The 6,784-nt window shown below is 34.9% G+C and overlaps 1 pseudogene; it reads left to right on the top strand.

Annotated features, from left to right (window-relative positions):
• The first annotated feature begins 3,082 nt into the window (after positions 1 to 3,082).
• On the top strand, positions 3,083 to 3,639 carry LOC136145480 (securin-like; annotated as a pseudogene).
• The last annotated feature ends 3,145 nt before the right edge of the window (positions 3,640 to 6,784 follow it).

The following is a 6,784-nucleotide window of genomic DNA, read 5'->3' as shown; positions in this document are numbered from 1 at the left end:
GAATATTCATCTGTCTTATCTATACTGCAAACAAAAAAGAGTTCGTATGCGGCAAGCACATATTAGGCAGTAAATAAACATATGGGAGATGATTGGTACTATTTTAATTGGACTCAAAGTAGTTTTCAGAGCATATGTTGAACTTTCTGAGAATCTAAAATCATTATGGCAAAAATGTATGCCTTGAATGCTATTAAACTGTGATAATTGAAAGTAGCATTATTCAGGCAGGTGTCTTCTATTTAATATTCTCTAACTCTCTAAAGTATTAGAGTTAATAGACATAATGAACATTTGGATAGATGATGCTGTTTTAAACATTTGCCATCTCAAATTAAATGTAAATGCTTATGTAAACATGATGTTTGCTATGTTAAAGAATGATCCGTTTCATATATAATTGTAATCCAAATTATTATACATTATATTTATGTATTTATAGAGGCAGTTGGTCCTTTTTATATTACCCATGACACAAAGAGCATGTTTATATAAAATAAATAAAAGATGTTGCATCTATTGTATTCCAGAAAAACATCAGTATATCTGGTGATATTTATATTTAAGTTTTAAGATTAACTCATCAAATAAAAAGTATACCATTTGTCACTGAAAGTATCTGCAACTTTATTAAAATTTCTGTTAACAGTGTGGTAAATTTATGCTTACTCCAACATCCAACATGAAGTAACTTGTGTTTGATTTATCTTACGTGTATGTATTATGCATACAAATTTTCACTATGTTATTTAGCTGTATTCATTTTCTCCTCTTATTTTTACCTCAGTTTTGAATCTTGCTGATGTCAGTTATAATTATTTGGACTGAAAGTTACCATTCAAAAAAGTTGTAATCTTTAAAGAAAATTATAATACAGGAATAAATACATGTACTAGTTATACTGGAAATACTTAAGTATGTTACTTAGAAATTCCATTTTTGAATTCTTTCAGAAAATGTCTAAGCTCAAGTTTTGTTCTTTAAAATATTTACCCATTTAAACTTTCCTGGGATTTTCCCCCCATAAGATTATTATTATTATGTCAAAAAGCAACAATTGGAACCAAACATGGAATAACAGATTGAAAATTGGGAAAGGAGTGTGCCAAGGCTGTATGTTGTCATTCTGTTTAATTAACTTATATTCAGAGTACATCATGTGAAATGCTGGGCTGGATGAAGCACAAGCTGGAATCAAGATGCCAGGAGAAATGTCAATAATGACAGATATGCAGATGACACCACCCTCATGGCAGAAAGCAAAGAGGAACTAAAGAGCTTCTTGATGAAGGTGAAAGAGAAGAGTGAAAAAGCTTAAAACTCAACATTCAAAAAATGAATATCATGCCATCTCGTTCCATCACTTCATGACATATAGATGAGGAAACAATGGAAACAGTGAAAGACTTTATTTTCTTGGGCTCCAAAATCACTGCAGACAGTGACTGTAGCCATGAAATTAAAAGATGCTTGCTACCTTGGAAGAAAAGCTATAACCAACCTAGACAGAGCGTTAAAAACCAGAGACACTACTTTGCTTACAAAGGTCTTTGTAGTCAAAGCTATGGTTTTTCCAGTAGTCACACATGGATGTGTGAGTTGGACCATAAGGAAGGCTGAGTACCAAAGAATTGATGCTTTTGAACTGTGGTGTTGGAGAAAGATTCTTGAGAGTCCCTTACACTGCAAGGAGACCAAACCAGTTAATCCTAATGGAAATCAGCCCTGAATATTCATTGCAAGGACTGATGCTGAAGCTGAAGTTCCAATCCTTTGGCCACTTGATGTGTAGAGCTGATTCACTGGAAAAGACCCTGATGCTGGGAAAGACAGAAGGCAGGAGGAGAAGGGGATGACAGAGGATGAGATGGTTGGATGGCACTACAAACTCAATGGACACGAGTTTAAACAAGCTGCAGGAGATGATGAAGGACAGGGAAGCCTGGCATGTGTCCATGGTGTCGCAAAGAATTGGACACTAATTAGCGGCTGAACAACAATAAAATCTTTTAACTTGTAAAAAATAAGACACTTTCAATAGTTGAAGTCTAGGAAAAATGCACATAGCACAGAGAACTGTGGGAAAAATTATCTTATGCAAAATGTGTAGAATATATCTAGGTATGAGGGACAGTCATCTTTAGAACTTATGGTAAACACATTTAAATTTCAGAGTTTAGTATTATTGTAGAAGTGTCTAAATAAGCAATATTGATAATGGGATAGATATTTATTTGGCTCACAAAATGTCTGGGTTGCAGTATAAGGTGCCCTACCACTGTCTTTGTCAGGCCTATTATTCTAGTGGTAATAGAAGAACCTCCATTAAATCCCACTGGACTTAGAAGTATATGCATGTCATATTTGGCAAGAAAAACTTTCTTTAAATGAAAAGTAGGTTTATTACCTGCAGAGACTAAACTCTTGACCACACTGGGTAAAATTACTATACAATTTAAGTAGTGCATTATAAAATGTTTATTACCTGATATATTGAACAAAACAACTGAATTCCATAGCAACCCACTTATAGAACAGAAAATCAACCCTAGTCTAACAAGCTGAAAATACTGGGGCCTTGATCAGCATTGGCCCAATTTACTTGCAAGTTAAACTTTCAGACAAGGTGCAAAAAAAAATCAAGAACACTAGAGCAGGGGTCCCCAACCTCCAGGCCATGGGCCAGTACCTACTGTCAGATCATCAGTGACATTAGATTAGAAATAAAGTGCACAATAAACGTCATGAACTTAGTCATCCCCGAATTATTCTCCCACCCCTGATACAGAAAAATTATCTTCCATTAAATCAATCCCTAGTGTCAAAAAAGGTTGGGACCTCTGCACTGGAGACTGTATCATCAGCTTAGTGTCACCCCAAGAAAGGTGAGTTACTGTCCCTACTCCCAGTTCCAGAAAGTAACCTGATGTTTGTCACAAGAGGAAAAGGAGGCCATAAGGATAGATATAGCTCCAAAATTACCCACAAAAACACCTGACTTTATTTGAAACAGAATGTGAGGAAATTAAGGTTAAAGAACACTCTTAAAAATGGTAAAGATGTGAATTGCAAGCAATTGGTAATGCCACTTATAGTTTGCAAGGTGAAGCTGGGGTCTGAGCCTTCTGTAAAACTTTAGAGGGGAGATCTTAGGTTTCAACACCACATGTTGGCAAAATGTTGATGCTCCACCCACCTTACCCAGAGCTGCCAGAAAGGCACTGGAAACTGTCAACCTCAGAAAAGTCAACAAAGACTAGTGAACCACTCAAATAGAAACACAACCTTCTCTGCCAAAAACATGACTGAGAAGGTCATTAAAGCAAAAAGCTCAGCTCCTACTACAGTTAACACTTATCCAGAAATAGAAAAATTCTTCCCTTTCAAGCCACTAGATTTTGAGTTTTGCCCAGCCTCAAGAGCACCAGACAGCATACTTTTCCTGGAATGGAGTGCTGTTGATGATCCTCTGTGATGAGAAGGAACTTGAAAAGCTGTTACACTTGCACCCACTTCACCTCTGAAAATGTGTCCTCCACCATGGGAGTCTAATCTGTTGCAGTCCCCCCAAGTATTCTATTGACCCTGGATGTTGAATTGCCACCTGCTTACTATGACTTAGGTATTAAATTTTCTTAGCACTTTATAGTTTGTATTAATCGTGCATATTAATAAGGCAACTCTTTGTTTAACAAAATCTTCCAGAAAAAGTTTAAAAAAAATGCTACACACACATAATGGAATGTTATAACTCAAAAAAGAAAAAGAAAGAAAAAAGAAAACTGTGGTCACAATTGCTGTGAAATGAAACAGAGAAAGACAAATAATATATGATTTCATGTATATGTAGAATCCATAAAGGCAGAGATTATATAGTGTTTACCAGGGATTGCGTATGGGAAGTTCGGGATAATAAGGATACATTAATCAAAAGGAACAAACTTCTAGTGATAAGAAAATTCGGAGATTGAATGTATAGAATGGTGACTATAGTTCACAGTCCTATATTGTACATTTGGATATTCTTATGAAACTAGATTGCAAAGGTTCTCACTACACCAGCAATAAAGAAAAAAATTATAATTTGCGAGATGTAAGATGTATTAACTGACCTTATTGTGGTAAATAATAAGCAACATATATATGCATTAAATCATTACAATGTACACCTTAAACTCACATAAAGTGTCAATTATACTCAAATAAGTTTTATAAAAAATAAAAAATGTGTACAATAAAATGTCATTTACATCTCAACTGACTTGTAAAAAAAATAAAAAGACCATATAAAAATGGCCAGTCTACCCATGAAAAGCTACAGAAGATAATTATCTATGAAGGAAATGCTAATAAAATCCACAATGAGATTCCACTTCACACCAACTAATATAATCAGAATGAAAAAATGGTCTGCAGAATTATCAAATGATTTAAAGATTCCACTTCTAGGTATATATACAAGACTTAAAATATAGGCATACACAAAACCATGTATACAATTGTCCATAGCAGCATTATTCATAATAGCCAAAATGTGATATATTCAGATGTTTAACATCTAGTGAAGGAATAATTATAACATAGGATAGCCATGTAATTATCAATCATTAAAGAAAGAATAGTTACTTACTTTATCATGGGCGAACCTTGAAACATTATGCTAATTAAATGAAGCCAGTCATAAAACACCATATCTTGAACAATTCCATTCATATAAAATTTCTAAAATACAAAGCTAGCAAGATATAAAAGTGTATTAGAGGTTCAGGGAGGATTGGGTGGCATGATCTCTAATAAGAACTGATTTTCTTTTAGGGTGATGAATGCCTTCTGTGATTGATTATGATTGTATTTGCACAACTAAGATATATTAAAATTATTCAACTGTACACTTAAGCTGCTGTTTTGTGGCATTATATTTTATCTCAGTAATACTGTTATATGATAAAGTAAAAACTGATGGAGATGAAAGGAGAAATATTCAGATGACATAATTCATATGTTGAAACTTCCAAGAAATCTGCAAGAAAGGTTCTAGAACTGACAAGTGAATTCAGTGTGGTCATAAGATACAAGATCAATACACACAAATCATTGCATTTCTATATATTTACAATGAACCAATGAAGACTGAAATTAAGGATTCAAAAACTTTTAAAGTTGTTCCAGAGATAATAAAATATGAGGGATAAATCTAATAACACTTGTATATAATCCGTATATAGAAAATAACAAGATATCAAAGAAAAAAAATCAAAGGAGTCATAAATACTAGAAAAGGCATATTATGTCCATTGATATAAACACACAGCTGAGTAAAGACATGAGTTATTAAATTGATCTATAGGGATTTTTTTCTCTATTGCTGCAGAGGTTGTTGTTTTTTGTTTTTGTTTTTCCAGTTGAAGTGCCTTCATTACCTTGAGGAGGGAATGACATTGGAAGGTGTCCAGTATGCTACTGGGGAAGAGCAGAGGGCAATTACAAATACCCCCAGGAAGAATGAAGCAACTGTGCCAACATGGAAACGAAGCTCAATTGTGGATGTGTCTGGTGATGAAAGCAAAGTTCAATGCTATAAGAACAATATTGCAGGCCTGGAATATTAGGTCCATGAAACAGAGTAAATTGGAAGTGGTGAAGCAGGAGATGGCAAGAGTGAATGTCAATATCTCAGGAATCAGGGACCTAAAATGGAAGGGAATGGGAAAATTTAATTCAAATGATCATTACATCTACTCCTGTGGGCAAGAATCCCTTAGAAGAAATGGATTAGTCCTCATAGTCAACAAAAGAGTCTGAAATTCAGTACGTGGGGGCAAGCTCAAAAACAGCAGAATGAGCTTGGTTCATATTCAAGGCAAACCATTCAACATCACAGAAATCCAAGTCTGAGCCCCAACAACTGATACTGAAAAAGTTGAAGCTGACTGATTCTATGAAGACCTACAAGATTTTCTAGAACTAACACCAAAACAAGATATTTTTTCCTCATAGGAGTTTGGAATACAAAATTAGGAAGACAAGAGATACCTGGAGTGTGGAATGTTTGGTTATGACGCAGAGTAACTGCTGACATAGTTTTGTCAAGAGAAAACACTGGTTATAGCAAACAACCTTTGACAACAACACAGAGACTACTCTATACATGGATATCATCAAATGGTCAATACCAAAGTCAGATTGATTATAGTCTTTGCCGATGATGATGGAAAGCTCTATATAGTCAGCAAAAATAAGACCTGGAGCTGACTATGACTATAGCTCAGATCATGAGCTCCTTATTGCAAAATCCAGCTTTCAATTGAAGAAAACAGGGAAAACCACTAGGCCATTATGATTATTCAGTGGAGGTGACAAATAGTTTCAGGGAACTATATCTGGTAGACAGAGTGCCCTAGGAACTATGGATGGAAGTTAGCAACACTGTACAGAAGGCCGTGATCAAAACCATCCCAAAGAAAAATAAATGTAGGAAGGCAAAGTGGTTGTCTGAGGAGGCTTTCAAATAGCTGAAGAAAGAAGAGAACTGGAAAGCAAGGAAAAGGGAAAGAAACAATATGCAGAGTTTCAGAGGATAGCAAGAAAAGATGAGAGGCTCTACTTAAATGAATAGGCCAAAGAAATAGAGGGAAACAATAGAATGGGAAAGACTAGAGATCTCTTGAAGAAGAGTGGAGAGACTAAGAGAACATTTCATGGAAGATTGTGAATAATAAAGGATAAAATTTTAAGGACCTAATAGAAGCAGAAGAGATTAAGAAATGTTGGCAAGAATACACAG

Source organism: Muntiacus reevesi, chromosome 13 (assembly GCF_963930625.1).
Source record: "Muntiacus reevesi chromosome 13, mMunRee1.1, whole genome shotgun sequence".
Classification (NCBI taxonomy): domain Eukaryota; kingdom Metazoa; phylum Chordata; class Mammalia; order Artiodactyla; family Cervidae; genus Muntiacus; species Muntiacus reevesi.
This window is presented reverse-complemented; position numbering and strand designations above follow the sequence as displayed.